Source organism: Mytilus californianus, unplaced genomic scaffold (genome assembly GCF_021869535.1).
Source record: "Mytilus californianus isolate M0D057914Y unplaced genomic scaffold, xbMytCali1.0.p SCAF_5, whole genome shotgun sequence".
NCBI classification, from domain to species: Eukaryota; Metazoa; Mollusca; class Bivalvia; order Mytilida; family Mytilidae; genus Mytilus; species Mytilus californianus.
Genome location: NW_026262701.1, coordinates 22,547,353 through 22,569,339, shown reverse-complemented (window position 1 = coordinate 22,569,339; position 21,987 = coordinate 22,547,353). Strand labels below are relative to the sequence as shown.

Sequence of the window (21,987 nt, the reverse complement as noted above, 5' to 3'; positions counted from 1 at the left end):
TCAGTGCATATAACTACACAAAACAAATATTCTGAATTTCCTCATACAATACGGGGTATGTTCTTTTCGTAAAATTTATGATGGCATGATACTAAACCCGTAACGTGTAGGTTTGTGCTTGATTTTCATAGTTATACTGATCTAGTATACATTATTGTTAAGTGGCCAGCTAAATCCCGCCTCTCGCTGCGTTGCAGACCCATTGGTGGCCTTCGGCTGTTTTCTGCTATTATGTCGGGTTGTTGTCTCATTGACACATTCCCCGTTTCATTCTAAATTCTAAGTTATAGATAAAGAAGTAAATGATTTTTTTTAAATGACTAGCATTCCAGATTTTTTTCTGTACAGTAACTTAGTAACGATTTCTGCCTACAGTTTAAAGTTTCCGTTTTACAACCATTTAAAATGTTTGTAAATGCATTGAAGATGTGCGTCTCATTGTGTTCAAATTATGATAATGTTTGCAGCTGTAGTAAACTCTCAGCAACATTTTTGAATGAGGTTGTCATTTTGTGTATCGACTCCTTCAATTTACAACCTAGATCATTCAAACTCTTTTGATTGTTTGTATACAAATCACTTTGTAAACACAATTAGATAATGCTTGTAGAATTTCCTTAATACAGAAATTATAAATTTTTCTGTAGGATTTTAGAATGATTGACCGTTTTGTGTATTTATTTGTTTATCTGTAATTTATTTTTAACATAGCTATTTATTCATTTATTTGGTCGACATTATCGCATAGGAGACTGTAGTTTGTTATAAAATTTTAAGTCGGTAAATATTGTTTTTCATTAGTGGTAATTAAATAGCAAGTGTTTGTGCTCATTAAAGCATATAAACTACGGGTTGCAAGTTCAAAGGTTACTCACGATAGGCCTGTTCACAAAGATCAGAGCAGTAAATATCAATACTACAGTCAATCTATATTGTGACATACGTTACCTGATTTATTCTGAACATATAAATTATTTGGTCTTTTCGACTTTTTAATTGCATTTTTTGTTCAATCTAAATATTCCTTGGGTTATTAAGAGAAAAAAAAACAATATACATTGAAATAAAAACATTTAAAGCATATACATTCATTGGTGCAATTATTTTTCATTAAATATGTTCTATAAAAAATATTCATGTTCTTTTTGAAGATTTCTATGCAGTTTTAGGAAAGGATGTTAAACCAAGCGGTAAGTACGATTTATCACCAGAGCTGTTATTTGAATTTATATATGATATGTACAACTTATTGCAGATAACATATTTTTATGGAAAACTTTTCGTTTTTAAAATTATGTTTGTAAAGGAATTGCTATGACTTTGAACGTGGGGGTAAAATAAAACATATCAACTATCTCTCTCTCTCTCTCTCACACACACACACACACACCATTATTTGTTTTTCTATTTTTCATTTTAGAAAGAACAGAAAATCAAAAGATCGGTATGTATGAATAGTAATGTAACGGTTGAAAAAGTAGTTGTTTTGATGATTTGTTTTCCCAAAAAAACTTTCACAACTTCATTTTTTATGCAAGACGGGGAAAATATTTGGTATTGATGCCTATATTGGGGTCTATTATATGGGAAAGTTTTCAGAAAAAAATCACCAATAAAAAAAGAAAGGTTGAAATAAGACATGTTTATATCCAAGTCAGGAATAAGGCAGTTGTTTTTTCACTTGTTCTGTAGATTGATAGCGTTTGATTTTGTCAGTTTTTATGGACTTCCCCTTTTTGAATTTGCCTTGGAGTTCAGTATTTTTGTTATACCTTTGTTTTTATAGTATAACTTGATAAAAACTCATTGAAATTGTTCTAATATAAAGGGACAGGTCAAAATTTATAAAGACGTGGAACCTTGTGAACAATTTTTTTTAATTGAAATATTTCTTAAATCCCATTGTCAAAAGGCAACATATAAAAGTGATGTCCCATAAAATTTTCTTTGTAAACATCTTACAGAAACGCGCTTCGGACACACGAAATTTGTACCGTATTATTTCATTTACACCCCATTTTATATAAAATTGTTCATATTTGTTAATAACTAACGTTTCAGTATAGGATTCCGCATCATTATAAGTGTTCTTACGTGACCTTCTTGTACTTGAATATTCATGTTCTATGTCCTTTGTCAAGTAATATAAATCCATACTGCTTTTTCATAATATTTTTATAATGTTTACTTGCTAGTTTTTTGGGGTTTTATTTATATATATTTGTTGTATTCTTTCATTATCTATATTTGTTGTATAGATTATTCCTTTATTTATTTGTATTTGTTATATTTATCAAGAAAGATTTTTGATAAACATTGTCGAAATGGCTTTGAGTGGGATCCCGTCTGTGGAATGGTGTTGAAGCTGGGGAAAACTAGCTTTTGTATGTGTAGTCGGCTGTTATTGTACTACAAGATACGAACTTGTAACATCAGGTTAGATGTTTCGGTACCAATGTATGAGATATTGGGTTTTAGATAATGGATTGTAATCTAGATCCCACTTCATTCACATCCAAGTCGGCAGTCCAATTCAATAAACATAAATGAATTGGTAAAGTCCAAATGCTTTTAATAGAGTCCAAATATATAAAATAACAGTGATACAAATCAGTAATTTTAAACCAAAAGAAAATACATCTTCTTGCGTTTGAAAATCCGAACGCAGTTCATGTGCTCTCGTTTGCATATCCTAATAACAATTTTACCTTCTTCAAATATCAAATAGCGTTGCTAACAAAGTTTGTAATGGTCATTTTGTCAACAAAAATAAGATAACGGATTGATTCGGTTTTCAAAGTGAACTATTTACACACGTTTGTATTGAACATAAAGATAATTGACCAAATAGAAATATTGAATAACCGTAAGATTTAAGTTCAATCTTGACCATAAGTATTAGCAAATATATATTTATAATCTAACATGTTTCAGGTGTAAGCAAATATTTCGGACATTTTCAATTCATTGTGAATTTCGAGATCATTACTATTGAAAAAATTATTTATGCTTGGTGCACACGAAATGTACATGTTAATAAACTGTAATAGAAATCAACATATTTAGATAGTTTTGAATATAAAATTTAGCACAAAAATAATGTGTCACATATTATTTAACACTGTATGAAGTCTTGCAAAACACAACGAGGAGTTTTTCAAAAGTTATTGTAAAGAGCAACCTCACAAACACTGTTAGCCCTATATAAAGGTAAGACAGTGTGGTATCATTGCCAGTCCACCAGAAACCAAATGACGACGAAAATTTTAAAAACTATAGATCACCGTATATATACGGCCTCCAACAATGAGCAAAACCAATACCGCATAGAAAGATATAAAAGGCCCTGACATGACAAATGTTAAACAATTCAAAAGAGAAAACTAACGGCTTGGTGTGTGAACAGAACAATAAACGAAAGAAAAAAATAATATACAGCAACACACGACAAGCACTAAATTACAGGCTCCTGACCACTACCTAAACCAGATGACTATGATACAATAGTTGTCATTGTACTCTTTTTCACGGTAGGTTTAGTGTCCGGCTAGGATCGTGGTTTTTCGAGTGATTTGATCGGGTTTTTTTTACTGTGACCACTTTTTTTTCGAGTAATTATGATCAAAAATGTAAACAAACAGACTTCCTTTCTAACAAGACGTGATATAGAAGCTTAAGTTTAATATACAAGGATATACAAGGTGTGTTAGTATTTGAGATAAAAAGATATTATCAATCCGACATTATTTTTCGTTAAAAAAGTTGAATTTAGCCTTACAATGCTTTTATTCCAAAAAACAGAATAAAGCCATTTTATACACATACCAATGCAAATGTCGATGGAAATGCATACATGGAATCCATATATCCTTAGATATACAGACACTTTACATAAATTCTTGGTGTTGCATTGAAAACGACATTTTGAGACTAAATTCATTTCTATGTGTTCGGGTTTTTTCGAGAGCAGTCTGGGCTTTTTCGAGTGCGTCTGTGTTTTATCGAGTGATTATACAAATTTCCTATAGCTTAGAATGTTATGTGTCAGTGTATTTGCGTTTATAAACAATAAAAAAAAAGGTTCAAATTGTGCACTTTTTAAGGCACGAAACCAATGAATTCATCAGTTTGATAAAAGTGTACTAACACTTACACTTTATAAACAAGTATCGTTCATTGTATATATTGTTTTTTTTTCACATCTTATAAATTACATGTACAGTATATATTCATGATGTCAACAATCTAATGTAAGCATAGACAATTTGGATTGAGACGTACGTACAAATAGTGAATTAAGCTGATGAATTATTCATTTCATTGTTAACTATATATGAAATTTTATTCAGATTTTACTTACAATGGGAATAAAAACTGGTCGGATTAAATCTGTGAATGTGTGTGAATGAGGGGGCATACCTCTTTTAGTAGAATATTTTTTATTACATAGCATTTTTCTGATTCTTCTCTGCTGTCCAGTAGGTTTCTTACTCCGTTTTATAATAACAGCTGCGCCATGGGCGCATGATACGCCCGTCGCGTTTTCTAAGAATAAAGTTCATTCTCTTATGGTTGTGCCTTATTATATATTTCTTGCATGAATAGACATTTCTAATATCACACTGCACGGAGTGTGGTACTAAAATGTGATACGAAAATCTGCGTTAATTTTATTTGCTTATCCAGCATCATAAGACGAAATTACGGCATTTCCATTGGCTATTCGTTAGGTCATTGGCGACCATCAAAGGTTACGACTATGTACATTTCGTGTGCAAAACACTAGACCAACGATTCGCGGAAATTTTAATTTAACACAGTGACATATCCAACTATAGCAGTCATCACGTGACTTTGGTGACGTCACACATCACCCGTATAATGCCCCAGTAAAATGTATAGAAATGCACAGGGGCTTTCAGGAATCGATAAAATAAATTACTTTAAGTTCATGATACAAAAAGTGTGGAAATATATATTAATTCCTCATATATTTAGAAATATATTTATGCCTTTTGGAAAAGTTTAAATTTTGGTCTTCTCCCTTCCAAATGCTTTTGAAAACTTGTCTTGTTGCCTCGATAAGTTCACACTGTTTAATCATCCAACTCCGATAAATATTGGATATTCTGTCGTGTTAAACCTAATATTGCGATTTAAACAAAACAGATGGAAAAATTGTGGAAATATGTGCTTATTACTATATTCATGAATATTTGAAATATCGTATATGCAATAGTTTAATTTTTTATTATGTCCCTTCCAAATTGATTTGAAAATTAGCTATTTTCAGAATATCTCGTATTATTTTTCAAGATGGCGACCACATTGACAGCGTGGGCCGACTTGGTAAAAATATATTTTGTAAGATTGTTACGATGAAAATCAAATAACTGTTGGATGCTCCCGTTTTCAGTCCTTGTCTTACCTTAAAGTAGTATAGAATCAAACATTGGTTCCTTTTGATAAAGCTGATAAATGCTGTTGTTTTTTTTATTAAATTTTGAAAAAATGGCGACCAAATAATTGTCAAACGTAGACGATGTTTGACACTTATTTTGTCCATGCAAATAATTCAATTTAATTTCAATGTTTATATTGCAATTAAATATGACATGTTATTGTCACTATAATAATACCCAAGGACATAGCTAGATTAAGGAGATATTAAGTCATAACATCAACGTGATCAAAGAAAACAGACATGGCACCTAATCACGATGTAAGTTTTGACAATACCTATGTAGATGTAAGTTTTGACAATACCTATGTAGAGTAGCGTTGTCTGATTCTCAATGAAATTCATTACGATAATATTTTATATTTATAAAAGAAGACCTCGAATGGATGTTAACCGAGGTGAAATAATAATAAATTTTCTTTAAATCATTCATCACACGGGTAACCAGTAAATTTTACATAATCCTAATTAAACCAGTAACATGCAGAGTTATCGAACGTAATTATGACTGGAATAGTTGCATATGTGGTGCTGACCATAAGACAAATAGGTTTAACAACTTGTGAGAATGGGATATCGCTTGATATCAACTCTCGTTATTTAATTCATGTAAGTAAGTAAGTAAGTAATTTTCTCTCGTTATTTTATTCAAATAGTAATATTGAATTCACCGGAGGCTCGTTTATTATTATATTGAAATTAAATAATTCGAGTTGATATCAAGCGATATCCATTCTCACTCGTTATGAAACCTATAAATAATTTCTCAATGTCATATCAAAAATGTATGTACAAAAACTAAAAGGGAGGTTACCTTAATCTATATAAAGCAGTCACCAAAGTTTCATGAAAATTCCTCAAAGCACATTAAAAATATTGTCCGAAAACTGTAAAATCATCCCTTTTTGGCTCACCTGGCCCCAAAGGGTCAAGTGAGCTTTTCTCATCACTTGGCATCCGTCGTCTTCGTCCGTTAACTTTTTCATTGTGTTGTCCCGTGATGCTCGGAATTATACGTCTAGAGTTTTAATTGCTGTTTAACAGATCACAATCTGAGCAGCTTAATAACTGTATTTTAATGTTAAGGATAGCGGATCATGAGCAACGCAATTTTTTTAACAAAAATCTTCTCCTCTGAAACTTATGGACCAAGTTCATTATAGATAGAATAAACAGCAAGAATGTTCAGTAAAGTAATATCTAAATACAAGTCACCATCACCAAAACAGAGAATTTAGACATGAATTTTATTCTTGTCTTTAAAATAGAAGAGTGTCCTTTGTTTAATATGCACTGCAGCACATATACCAAGGTGAGCGACACAGGCTCTTTGTAGCCTCTAGTTTGTTTAATAAAATCCCATAACTCGGAAACGTGAAATCTAAAAATTTTAAAATCCTACCTCAATAGATATAAACAATTCACCGAAGTTTCATGTAAATTGGTTACCGCGTTTTTCAGTTATTTTCCGACATGCTGACGACGGACGAACGGACGGACAACGGTACACCATAATACGTCCCGTATAAAAACTCCGGGGTTCACCTCGAAAAATATTATTAACTGTGACAACAAAAGTACCATAAAATGAAGTTGAAATGATTATGAGTCCCCTGCACTATGTTCTAATGACCTTTTAATGAATAATCCAATAATTTCTAATTTAATACTGGAAAGTTGTGGTAGAACGTTTTCCGAACAGAATTAAATTGAAAATGGTTAATTTTGATCAACGTAGTAATATGTTTTGGTGATTTATTGAAAAAAAATATGATATTGTCATTCATTAAATTACATTTATAAACCAGAAAGTCATTTTTTAAAGTCAAGAATTCTCTTTTTTCTTTTTCAAATTTCTGTAAAAAAACCCGGACCATTTGTTTAAAAACCCGGACGATTTCACAGTTGCTTTCGAAAAAACCCGGACAATAACAAATACTGAATTTTAATGGTTAAATACAAGGAAATTGTGCTTCTTTGTTACTCAAAACATGTATAGTATTCAAAATAAGATGGGTAGTCATGTAAAAGGCTATTTTAAATACGAATTAGCAGTTAATTGACCTAATCGCATGTTTTTTCACTCGAAAAAGCCCGATCTACACTCGAAAAAAAATGGACAGATTCACTCGAAAAACCACGATCCTAGCCGGACACTATACCTACCGTGTTTTTATATTCTTTTTTTTAAATTGTTGAATATGATTCATTTATGATTATGCTTTGTTGCTACTCTTGATTTGTGTCAGATTGCTTCCTGTGCTTGTAATCACTTAACTTAACTTAGATTTACTTGCAGTATGGGTCCCTGCTCATTCTTGAATTCCATATGGAAACCTTAAGTTGTTTACATTTGTACATTAAATTCTATTGAATTGTTATTGGCCATGGTATTGTATAATTGGCAATCCTACCGTATATGTTCCTTTCATAAAAAAAGGCCTCGGTCAATTTTAAGTTCTTTATAGTCAAATTGATTCATTGTTCATTATTTTCACTCATATTTAGTGCTGACTATGGGTTTTTATTTAAGTTAATAATGCATTTATCTACTCAATATTTTTTTCTATATCTGTTAGAATACAGATTGGACCCACTTTGGATTCGATCCTGGGAATTATCTTTACTTTTAGGTCTTTATAGTTTTTGGAACCCCTAAAATATTGTCCTAAAAATTACTGAAGAGATATTATAGTTTGTCGAAATGTGCACCAATAGAAGAAGAGATCTACAAAAGTGTAGTTATCAACTCGAAAATACATTTAGAGATTATTTCATCAACAGATACACAGAGTTGTTGTCAACATCATGATTTGATCACACCACTGATATATGCCTAACGTTTGCGAGTAGTCAATTTGAATGTGGCATTCATTTGTAAGAATTGGCATTATATTAGTCTGACAGTTAGATTGCAGTTACATTTTTAAATTCCATTTTAAATTTACCTGAAGGAGATAATTTAACATTCAAATGCTAATGCTAGGTTGTTTAATGTCGGGCATTGAAATAAGAATTACTATCGCTTTATCACACATGTACAATTAAAAAAATATTATAGTATATGATGATATTGCAACCGGAAATTTTGTAACAAGGTAGTGGAGAGGGAGGACGAAATAGATAACAAGTTTAGCGGGTTGTCCTGCATTTGAACCATTTCTAACGATTTGATGAGGTTTAACTCTTATGAATGCTTCTGATGCTGCATTAGTTAATTATGTCAACAAGTACCATACAAAATCACGATTCTGTTTTATATTAATAAAATAATAGCATTTCATTGTACCCAGCCGTTGTACATATTTTGTCTGCCCAGAACAATAAACTAAAAAAAAATGTTTGGTTCTTTTAAACTTTTTCATTAATATCCTAGACATAAGATCGATAACTATTTATTTTAATTATAATTTATATTTCCAAGTGGCATAGCTTCTATAAAAATAGTTGGTCAACATTCTTCGTTGGCCTTACGGATATAAACCTTTGAAATGAATTTCGCAAAAATCCGACAAGAAATGGAGGTATGTTTGTGTATACTTACAGTACAATGTTAAAAATCAATTACATTCCAGAGGAACACAACTCCTGTAAAAATACTTGATCAGCGCTGATTTTTGAATTCGTCCCAAACATTACTGGTATATACATTCGATATAAATTTCTTAACAATTCTTCAAGCAATGTAAGTGTAAGAGTGCTAACAATGGAATTTTCCAAATAATTAAATTTCCTAGGGTCATAACTCCTGTAAAAATATTTGATCGGCACTGATTTTCGAACCCCAGACATTGCTAATATAAACTTTGATCTAAATAACATCAAAATCTGGCAGAAATTATACAATTGAGAATACTAACAATGATTACAATAATACATATATATCATTTCCATTTCCAAAGGACATAACTCATGTGAAAATAATTGATGAGCGCTGATTTTGAAACTCGTACAAGTCATAAATGATTGCTTATATAAACCTTTCATAAAATTTGAAAAGAATCCCACACGAAATGTAGACAAGAGAGAACTTACAAATGCAATTTTCCATATAATTTATATTTCCAAAGGGCATAACTCCTTTAAAAATAGTTGTATGGCTCTAATTTTCTATCTCGTCCGAGACATTCCTCTTATAAACCTTTGATATAGATTTAATAAAAATCTAACTAGAATTGTTCACGTGAGAGCGCACAGATGGACAGACGGACACACGGATGGACTGACGCCTTGTTTTTCTATGTCTCTCGCACTGCGTTTCTCGGGGGACAACAATTGTGCACCTGGTACCTGAAAAGTTCGAGGTAGGTCGTCTAAAATTGTTTGCAGGCCTTAAATTCGACAGTTTTCCCTCTTTTTTTAGATAAATTTCAAGAACATGATAGTGTGACTTCATATTCCCTGAAATTCTTGAACAAAAAAATGATTTTTGGATGGATATGGATCAAAACAATTTATGTTTATTGCACGTCGATGCATGTCGTTTTGTGGAGTAACAACTTGTTTTCTAGACAGCATTTTTGCAATTAACTGTAAGCCAAAAATGTTCGGGGTAGTCTATGAACGGTGTGCATGGCTCCTCTTTTTGTTGAATGAAAATAAGAAAAAATCATTATGTTTGAATGATACAAGAGACACATGCATGGTTATGCATCCACTGGTTGTTATTTCATCAAGTGGGACAGCTGCAGTTTTAGAGGCTCGTAGGAGGATAATTTTGACTTTTGTTTTAAAACCAAAGCTATAACAAGTTGTTCGATAGAGATGGCTTGAATAAATGAAAATCTTAACTTGTTTATTGAGTCTCCCAAACGTAGTTGTTTGCTCAGGTCTTATAATGGGATACTTATTGTGTTGATTCCGGCTATTAATAAGTCACCCAAACCGAAAAATTAGTGTGCTTTTCCCGTTTTCTTAATTCTGAACTTGACAGTTTTCTTAGAAATTATTAAGGATTGAAACTTTATATAGGTATTGTGTTGGTTCAGCATCACTAGATGTGCGTTTAATATTTTGTATTAAAACAATGGAGTACTTTTTTTTATAATTTGAGGGTCCAATAAAGGGATGGGTAATAACAAAATTATATCTATTACATGGCAGTATAGAAGCTTCATGTCTGAAGGACACAAGATACAAAAGCTCGGTCATGCATTTACTTATTTTTATTCAATCAAGAGGCCCAGTTGCATTTTTACAGAAACTCAAAGGAGAATATTTTTGGCTTTTCTTTTACATCTCCAAAACTATAGGTGATATAAACTTGATGAGTACCATGTAATGCAAGCAAACTATCCTGGTTTTTTTCTAAATTACTTAGATAAGAGGCCCCTTTGCCAAATTTGGGGTTATCCAAAGAGAGATTTTCATGTTATTAGAACTGCGATCTTCTTTTTGTGCAGATCTTTTTTTAACGAGGGACAGCTTCAGTTACGCCGACTTTTGTGTTAGCAACCTAACACATAAATACTTATTAAGCCAACCCGCATCTGACGTTGTTTATACTACAGGTTTGATCTACCCAAATATTTTGGCACATAGTTTTTTTTTAGAAAGGACGTCAAATAAGTATATTACTATAAATACGCCATACATAATGAGAGCATGTTGTCGTACCGTCAAACTTCAAATAAAGTAAGTTGATATTATGAGTATGGAACAAAATCTTGTCTGAATTTTAGTTGTCTGCAAGGAAAGGAGAAGTTACGGTAAGGGCTAGTTTTGGCCTAAAATTTGAAGTACATCTGATGAAAATTTTTTGACATTTTTGAACGCTTAAGTGTCTATTTCAGTCGATTCAATTAGTTTATGTAGAAGATTTTAACTGATTTTGGTCATTAAAGACGCTCAAATTCAAGCTTTAATATGAAAAATCTATCAAATATGCAATAAAACGTCACTTTTCAGATGTTTTTTGTCTAAAATGTAAGTGGCCGCATTAGTGTTCAGTCTCAACCTTTATATATGCTATGTATTATCATCAAATACAACATATATTTAAATATAAAGACTGAACACAAATGCAGCAACTTCCATTTTAGACAAAAACCATCTTAAAATTAGCACAAATGCTAAAATTATGAAGATTTTAGTAATTTTGCATGAATTTATGATGCTAGTACCTGATGCATGTGTATTGTATTGTCAAAAACAGCCCATATTCATAAAACATAAGTATGCTACTTTCCAATAAATAGCTAAAAGTTTGCATTTCAACAAATTTGTAAAAATGCTATATGTTGGGGCCAAAAAAGGTCTTACCGGGCCTACTCCTTTAAAGCAGCATACAAAAGAAATCATTACCCAAGCATTTAACCTCAGTTTATCGGCAGAAATAGTTTCAGTGTTTGAAAATCTGTTGTTTATTTCTACGTTTAGACGCTGTATTGGTACCAATTTTAGGTGTCGATGGACAATAGAGTAGAATAAATTATTCAAATGTACTACGATATTGATTGGAAAGATGAGAATGCAACTGTCCGCTACTGTGTATAGAATATTTTACTTAATATTATTTTTTTTATTAACATAGGTTTAAAGAAAGTTCCGCTAAGAGGTAGGTATTAAATAAGTTAAAAGATTCCATCTGCATTCCTGCATTTGTGGGCAGCAAAAATAATATATATGCTCATAAAGATCTTTAGAACACTATTTTATTGTATGTACTTCGTCCGAAAATTATCCCAAAAATGTTATATTTACATTCGTAGAAGCAAATGTTTGCTCTTCCCTCGGCAGGACCCATGCTCCTGGGACATGTTGTCAACACCTTCACTGTGTCCATCGCCTAAGACCAATAAAAGAACTATGCTATATGAAAAGATAGTTTTCGTAAGTCGAGTAATGCCTTTCCTTGTTAGCATCATCTATGGTTGTAACAGAGTGCTTGGTGTATTGTGGCATGTGGATGGTATGCCTTGCATGTTAGATATTCGTCGTAATCTTACCATGCAGTCACACAAAATCAATGCCATTTTATTATATAAGTTAAATATATGTGTCAATTTTACGACAGTCTTTCTCAATCGCATAACTTAGGGCTGTACAGGGCTAACATTATAAATTACAAAACATTTACCTGAAATTAGTTCCACAATGTTAGATCTGAAAATTTAACGGTAGCAGAATTTGGGTCTTCCCACAGCGATATTCTAACCCATGCTTGTGTGACATCGTGGCAACATCACAGCACAGTTTCCAGCGGAATAGACTACACGGCCAAATAGTCTATTTATAATTTCAACAATTCGTAATATATATATATGACCTTGATAGTTTAACCGATAACATTAATTATATATAATAATCACAATATAAATGTTGTCATCTGGTAATATTGCGAATGTCCTTTCTTTGTGACAGCTGACAGGGACATTAATGTGAGAATATTTCTCAATATTACGTTCAATTCATGAGAATATCAAAATCAAATTTCACACCCAAGTCTTTGCATCTCTCTCTCTCTCTCTCTCTCTCTCTCTCTCTCTCTCTCTCAAACACACACACTGTATTGCCCCATCCTATATAGAGTTAACTTTAAATGTCTTACAGCTGATGGATACACCACAGAACAAATTTCATTTCTAAATATGCATACAACAGACGAAAAAGGAGTTGATGGCAATATCAAAACTATTGTTCATACTAAAAAACAGTTAAATCCATGGTGGATTGTGGACCTTACCAAGAACTACAAGGTCAAGAAAATCAAAGTACTAAGTAGACCCACAAAGTCTGGTATGTTTTCTTTAAATATTATCAAAAGCGGCTCCGATTGTTCAGTTATTTGATATTTTTGACAAAATACGATGACAGATATTTTACAATAGAAATACAAGAAAACTCATGTAATCAATTAATCAGATTGGTTTATGTTATTGTTACAACGCCATGCTTTTTCATTTGTTGTTTTTTTTAAACATAAGGGGGATAATACAGATGTAGGAAAATACCATACAATTTTTATCCTACCTTAATTTCTTGACTTAACTTAACAAAATTATTATTTACCTGATAAATTCAAACATGAAATTAAAAATATTCATTCTTGTGATACTTCTATCCTTTTGGCCATAAAGAAATACTCAACTTTTTTGTTAAAAAAGATAAACAAAAGCGCTTTTTTTGTAAAAAAAAAAAATAAAGAATATCTTCTTAACAAAAGTATGCTCTGAATTTGTGTAACAGTTCTTAGAAAATATTTTATATCTATTCAATTTCAAGAAAAAAGCGGCGATTTTTTATTAAATAAAATGTCATTTAAACAACAGGTTCCCATGTACTCGTTTTCAAGCTAATTACAAAAATCTTTGGAAAAAATACATCATTTTCCCCAATATTTCACATCTTGTATGCCCTTGCAATAAACCATGTGATGGTTTGAGTACTCAAACAATTGTTGGCATCTGCATTCGCATTGGCTCACCTCATTTCCTTGGAGATTATTTGGCCCTGCCTCCTCAGTCATGATGTATTGACTTTGAAACTTTTGCATAATTTACATGTTAAAGTTTGTGATTAGTCCAGTTTAAGATGAAGCACTTATGACAAGTTGTATGCGCATTTGCACGTCTCATTTTCATTGAGATTATTGGCCCGCTCCCCTCATCATTGGTTTTTAATGTTTTGCATAGCTAAATTGATGCCATTGTCATTTCAACATTTGCATTATACTATCAAAATAACTTACAGGCGAGACATATCTCTATATAAACAGTTTATTCTTGAAACCATACATAATCAGAGACTTGAAAATTAACACCTATCTTGGAATTGCTTTTTTCTCACTCTTGTTTTACACCTTTGATAACTTTCTTTTGCAAAATTTTGATAAAAGGTTACTTATTTGTGTGATCAATTCTAACAGTTTTTTACCCAGATCCATTAAACCACTGATTATGTTGTTGTTATACACTTCCCAGCTTGTTATCCTCTTCCCAGGTTGTAAATTAGTTTCTAACAATATTTTCAGGACAGTATTTTTTTTATATTAAAAAAAAAGAAAAAAGAAGGGATTTTATATTCGCCCATATTTTAATCTTCATTTTCAAACATTATTTCAGCATTAGAAAATGTCTGTGCAGCCAAGTAATTTCCGTCATTGATCCCATTTTACTTACTAATAACTTAACAAATAGAGTAAGACATTTATTTTATGAATAAAGATGTCGTTTTCATAAAGTTTAGATGGAAATTCAAAAAAATAAGGATCTGTAACTGATTTTCTTATTTCAATTTAAATGATTTCATCTCTTTTGTCATTTCAGGTGCTTACAAGGATTTCAAAGAAGTAACAGCTTTAGTTGGAACTGATAAGAGAAATATGAAAGAATGTGGCTTTTTCAAAGGACCAGCAACAAGGTCACAATTGATAACTTTCAATTGTAAAGGGCCAATTAACGGAAAATTTGTCAAGCTACAGATGAAAGGCGTTCGTATTTTGAGTTTTTCTGAGGTTCAAGTTTATGCTATTCATTAAAGTTGAAACATATCTATTGTCTATTCTTGAACATTAATTATAGTTTAGCGATGTTCAAAGTTCGTTATTCCATTTAAAATATTGAAACTACTTGGCGAAAAAACCTTGAGCTAGACATGGTGCGTCAACAAGGTATGCATCTCCTACTATGTACGCCATAAAAATCCCAGACTCTGTCGTAAATGTCTCGATAGGGAATACGACACACTCGGTAAAGAACAAAAGGACAAGGTATGATAAGGCCCCTGTTTTGGCTCCTGAATTCGAAAATCAAAAATCATATTAAATCTGCCAAATTTTACTTCAGATGTGCATAAGACATCAGACTATCAATCAACATTAGTATTCATATTTTGAACCTTGTCTTACATATTTGCATGAAATTTTCAAACTTCTTGCTTTTTGTGAAAAACTGGGGGAAAAAATGCCAAAATATCCTCATTTTGAGTACCTGTCTTCAATATTTTGATATGTGCCACAGCTTTACCCAAAAGGAGTTTGCTACAAGATGTACTTTACCAATATGCAAATATGCTGTTGGCATTATATGTCTATTTTTATCAAAAACTTGATGTAAAATTGCCATTTTAGGTCAAATATGTCAATTTCATCATGATTATGACGTCATAGCGACAGCACAAGTGACATTTCTGCAAAAATACCTCAGATAATATCAGCGTGTTCATCTATCAATAAAATTAAGATAACTTTCCAAGGCTTGAGTGATTTTACTATTTTTGTCATTTTTTGGGGCAAAATAATGGCTCTTAACATACCTCCTGCTTTACAGATCAGAATAACGTAGCTCGAGATGTGTCCTGGCGTTCTTATTTTGGCTCACTCTCTCATTGACGTATACCCCACATCTCCTCTTATTCATATTTAAAAAAATATTTCATAGCATCAGACCATTTTCTATTAATGTATTTTCTTGGAAGGACCTAGAGCACTTGTCTCAGGACTATACAATCTAGAAAAAGCAAAGGTTTCGTGTTTTGTATCATACAAGAGACTTGATCCTATTTATGCATCCAACTTTATTCATTCAAATAATAGATCCACTTGCAGTTTGAGAGGCAAACAGGAGAAATTTTCAGCTTTTGTTTTATATCTTTAAATATCTATATCCAGTTCTGTTCCAAATATTTCAGAGGTCCACTTACAGGATTGAAGGTCTTAACAGGGAAATGATTTTTTCCTAGTTTATAACTCTAAAACATGTGTTTAATGATTGATTATTGACATAATTACTACTACCTGTTTTGTGCCTTCAGAGGCTTTTTTCAATTTGTTAAACAATATAACTAGTTATTCCTGCATCAATTGGACCTAAATTTTAGATATCTTCTTGAAAGACTCTCGACCTGCTTATTTAACAACAAAAAAGTGGAAAAAGATTGTCCCATGCATTAATATCGAACAGTCAAATTTCAAAACGATGCGATTCCAATTTTTGTAAATTTCCCAGAAGCGGATTTAGAGGGTTTTTTAGGGGCCCGGCCCCCCCCCCCCCCCTTTTTGTGGGAAAAATTTGGTTGATTAGATAGGGAATCACTGAAGCATCACTGGAGCGGGCCCCCTCTTAGGCAGTCAGTGCCCCCCCCCCCCCCTCCCCCCCCCCCCGCCCCCCTTATGAAAATTTCTGGATCCGCCACTGTTTCCTAAAAGTCAGTTGTAAAAATGTTTATTTAGAAAATCACCTAGAATATAATATTTTGGCAAACTTCATTGCCTTTACTATTTAAATGATGTGATTCAAATTTTGGTAAAATTCTTTGAATATGAAAATAAGAAGATGTGATATGATTGCCAATTAGACAACATTCCACTAGAGACCAATTGACGTAGAATTTCAGTTCACCGTACAACCTTCAACAATGAGCAAAACCAAAACCGCATAGTAAGCTATAAAAGGCCACGGCATAACAAATGTAAAAATCAATTCAGACGAAAAAACTAACGGTTTGGTTTATGTAAAAAATAAAAGAAGAATGTGTCTGATGACACGAATGTGCCCCCGCTCAAGCATTGCAATATTCCAAGTAAAACAGGGGCATTACTCTAGAACTCTGTCTGCGTGTTGTGGTTCTTAGCATTTAGTATGAGTTTCATAAAATTTGGATGAGGAAAACTTAAGTTATGAAGGAGCATTATTCTAGAACGGTAGGTGACCTTCTGCCCAAATTCGCCAGTTTTGGTTCTTAGCATTGTGTTTAAGTTTCATTAAATTTGCAGGAGGCAAACTTAAGTTAAAGCTGAAAATTGAAAGCTAGTTCAAAGCCAATTACAACTGATAAATCAAGCATCGTCGGTGCTGTGATCCAGCCAATTTGTTTCAACTAATCCGACACTTTTCTGATCTTATTTACAACATTTGTTTATTATACTAACTCCTGAAAAAACATTTCAAGATTGTCATCAAAACTTGTAATAAATAGTTTTGGCTCAAAATGTAAATTTGTGTTATGACACCACATCTTTAAAAAATAAAATTGTGACATATTGTTCAGAAACAATTGAAGGTCTTTCCACCAAAAAAATCACACTTGTTGTATTTAAATTTGGATTTAACTTTAATAAAGATACAAAAAAAATATTATATATATAGGAGAAAAATAATAACTTCCAGTATAAGAAGTAACTGTAAGCATAAGGAGAAAGCTTAGCTTACACTTCTTCCAGAGGCTTCTATATTTTTTTTTAATCGAGATAATTTGCTACTTGTGGTGACATTACGCGGATTCCAAAAAAATCTAGGGTTTCTTTGCATTTTGCTTGAAATAACATAGATACTTTGCTACTCCCGGTTAAAGAAAAATTTCTTCCGGTATCATGAAAGCTTACATTACATTGAATACAAAAATATATTGTTTCTATGTACTTTTGCATGAATTAAGTGCAAAAATTGCTACTTCCGGTTTATATTAAGTCTAGTCCGGTTCATCTTTTTTAAGGGCACACGTCTCTAAATCCGACACCCCAATAGTCCGACAAATCATTGGTCCGACACTCAAATAGTCCGACACCCTATTGGTCCGACACCCTAATAGTCCGACGCCTCATTAGTCCAACAAGGAAATATTTCTAAAAAGTATTTATTGTTTCATTAGAAAGCCAAAATAAAAGGTTTGTTTAATGTTAAGAGGTCAGGAGGACCTTGTCCCTCGTGGGAACAGGCGATGCAAGTTATCAAGATAGGTCGGTATATTAGTGCTAAAGTAGAATAACTTCATCACCAGCGTAATTAAAAGCAAAAACTCTTTGTAAAGTGTTGGCTACAGTACAGGGGCGGATCCAGGATTTTGTAAAGGAGGGGCGTAGAATATTAAGTTCGCCTCGCTTCGCTCGGCGAAAATTTTTTTTGACCTTTTCCTGAAATGTATATTTTATAGTTAAAGTGTAAAGGTTGGAAATTTTTGATGACGTATTCTCCCCATTTATTGTCTATTATAAAATGATTGGATGGATCCAAAGCTATATACTAATATATTTGATGTGGGATTTGTCAGTAAAAAATGGACATGGAAAATTCTCGTTTGTTGTATGGTTAGTTAGCATAACCTCACAGATTTCTTGTGGTAAACAAGATATACGGCTATTCAATGAAATTTACAATACGACCGACACGAAGAAAGACAAGCAAGCAATTTTTATCCAAATGTTTGGTTGAAATGTCTCACCCAACTGGCAAGGGAAGTGAGGGTTCCAAATCAACATGCAACCCCCCCCCCCCCCCCCCCCCCAAAAAAAAAAAAATACGCCCGATTTTATTCATCATGTTCATTTAATGCTAAAAAATTCTGTTGGAAATTTTTTTTCTTATAGCAAAAAAGTGGACAAGATTTTTTTCAATCCAGATACGGCCAGAATTTTTGTTTAAATGCAAAAATCAGGGTCAGAATTTGGTGTCTAAAATATCTCAGACTGCCCCCTCAAATCAAATGGTCCGTACATTAGACTTTAAATCTATCTAGAGCTTACTGACTGGGGATCATTATTCAGCAATGTTATTAACGGGCTTGGGCGTGTGGGGTTAAACATTTTTTCGTAGGTAAACAATATTGCTGTGGAACTTTTTTTCACGAGAGTGTAATAGAGTATTACTTTTTGTTGGGTGGAATTGTGAAATAGAAGTCAATACGTTCTTGATCAATCCTTTGTCGCTTTGAAGGCGTCATGCTTGTCATCCTCAGCCTAAGCAATGTGTTACTGTAATTTGAATTTCAAAATAACTGAGCGACGTTTTTTCGACGTACTGGTCAACTCCACCGTAGCGAATCACATGACTTTGACATAATCAATAATATATTACAGTAAATACGAGCGAAAAATATATTTTTAAGTAAAGAATTGTCGCATAAAAATTAAATACACGGGAAATTGCACAGTTCACGAAGTATAGTCTGATTAATAATTTTACCAAAAAAAAAAAACAAAAAAAATCAAAAAAAAAGTGAAAGCAAAGGAGGGGGGCGTACGCCCTCTACGCCCCCCTCTGGATCCGCCACTGGTCTAATTAACTAGATATATCAGGATACACTTTCTCTCATATATAAAGGGGGCGCATTAAGAAAATAAAGGATAATGTGTGTGAATATGGCTCAAGTGAAAAGACGGGCACGTTTTTCTAGTAAAATCTCATAAAGTCATAAAAAGCAATAACGGTTAACTAAATTTAGAACTTCTGATTTAATTGATTTTTCATAAAGAGGAGCTAAAATTTAAAAGTAATGCCATTATTAAAAGAAAAACACTGGTTTAGTTTGACGAATGGGCACCAATATTTAAAGAAAGAAATGAAATTCGGACAGAACATTTGTCTTTAAGTGTTCTGTCGTAAGTTTGGTCTTTTTTCAAACAGTGGGTTAATTGGTTCAATGGGTATCTCCCTTCCAAGTAAAACCCTTCAGTGTTTGCCGCGCTTCCCGTAAGAAATCTATTGACTATATGAGTTAACAAAATATGTTTTAGAAAATAGTAATAGTTATTGGGTAAAATAACAATACAATAGAGTTATCATATAAATGATATCATAACTTTTCCTCGACATGACAAATATGAGATTGTAAGGTTATTGGAGTTTTGTATAAAATCAGTATGTTTCTTTGGTATGAAAAATACTATCGGACCAACTACTATGTTATTCTTAGATAGCTGCATATGTCACAGGAACATGCCATTTCACCTTATATGTATGAAGTTAAAGAAAGAACTAACAGCGATTGACTGGTGTTTGGTTTACGTCTTGTGGAGAATATTTTATGAATTTTCAGGATGAGAACTAATTAGCAATAAATACAATAGGTAAGTCCTGTAAAAGGGATCGCCCGTAATGAAGGTCGAGGAAATTTAGAATGCTACTGGAAAATGAAGGTATACTGGAAAGGGAAAGAATTAGCCTTTCCACAGGTCATATATGGACATTTCAAAAAGTTGTTGTAAGGGTTCTTAATGTGCAAAGAGACTCTTTTCAGGAGGCACTGGATTTTACGTCCTCATTCTGACCAGACGTGGCTGCGAATTCAAACATTCCGCACAGCAAAACGAGCGCCCCACTTACTGTCGGTCGTAAAAAGACCAAGGGATGACCTTATTAAGTGACTCTGCAGCTTTCACCATTTTAACAGAAGAGGAATTTTTGTGTACCCCAATTTGAAGCATACTTATTACCTCTTAAAAATGACATTATTTCTGGTCATAAGGTTGCGGCATTTTTTTTCAAGGACATTGTCTCCCCTTTAGGCGCATTTTCTACCCTGGAGGAATATGCTCGTTTTGATCTTATGGCACTGGACTAAATAATTGTCATATTGCCCGTTTGAAATACCTTAGTAATTTAACATATACATAATGAATCACTATCAAACAATCATTATAGATTTTAAAGTTCTGCTGAGAGCATGGAGAAGGTCATAGCAGTACCTAAACATCATATTTCAGCAAAAATTGAAGTTCAGAAAATAACGTTATTTCATACCATGGAAAACTTCTAAAAAATGCATATCACGTTTATTGTCATGACTCATTTAAAGAATGCTATTCAATAAAAATATGCAAGAAATGAAGAAAAAAAAATGTAACAGAGTTACCATGCAAACTTATCACAGAGGGAAGTCCATATGAAGTGTCCATGAAAGACATTAACCAGACAAGAAAAGAAGATATCAGAAAAAATTCAAAAATGGTTGTCTCATTTGCAATCATACAACATCTCCTTATTTTTATACAGATATATTATCTTAAACATAGAATACAGAAATTATTCATTAACAAGTTCTTAAACAATAAATCTAAATAAACTTGGCAAATTGTATCAAAGCCTAAAAGAGTAGCTAACTTTCAACCAAACTATATTATATGTATTAAAATTTCAACGTAAACCACAATCTTCATTTTTGTATCCAGTTTGACATGACCTCCATATATATATTGTGATTGTGCTGCTGGCTTTGCTGTCTCATTAAAGTTTATCCAACATCTCCAATTGTTCGTATTTAAAATACGTCAAAAAGAAAATGTGTTCTACTTCAATTTTAAGTTTATGTTCTTTCATATGTTGCCATTTATTCTTCTATCACTGTTTCTTCTACATCTACTTCTACTTTTTTATTTTGAATTAATGTATGCTATTTTAATGTGTATATTTACATATAGCTTATTCGTAGTTTGAAATCTATATAACAAAATTCAAATTGATTAAAAAAAAATTTGTTATAAGTACTCAGTCAGCTGTTTTCATTTTTTTTTCTCAATTGTGTTTGTAACTGTAACTTTTTCTTTAATTGCTATCTGGTTATTTGTTTGTCAATTATCACAGGTGCTGGTCTGTTGAAACTCGACTTCTAATTAATAGAAGCCTGCAAGTTTTTTTTTTCACAAAAAAGAGTATTTTTACTAACAAGAATTTTTGTATGAAGAGCTGAATATAGTATCTTTGACAAGGTTTTTTTTCATGCAATTAAACTTGTTGTAATATTGCACTTGTAAAACTAGATCAGCATAACTCAATAAGATTAATAAATAAATCTACTGAGTAAATGTTCAGGCC

General features: G+C 32.3%; 1 long non-coding RNA gene across 1 annotated transcript; it reads left to right on the top strand.

Annotated features, from left to right (window-relative positions):
• The first annotated feature begins 1,150 nt into the window (after positions 1–1,150).
• On the top strand, positions 1,151–13,050 carry LOC127703062 (uncharacterized). Its single transcript, XR_007982647.1, has 4 exons — positions 1,151–1,190; positions 1,421–1,444; positions 11,994–12,017; positions 13,013–13,050. It is a non-coding gene; the product is annotated as an uncharacterized LOC127703062 (long non-coding RNA).
• Positions 13,051–21,987: the final 8,937 nt, after the last annotated feature.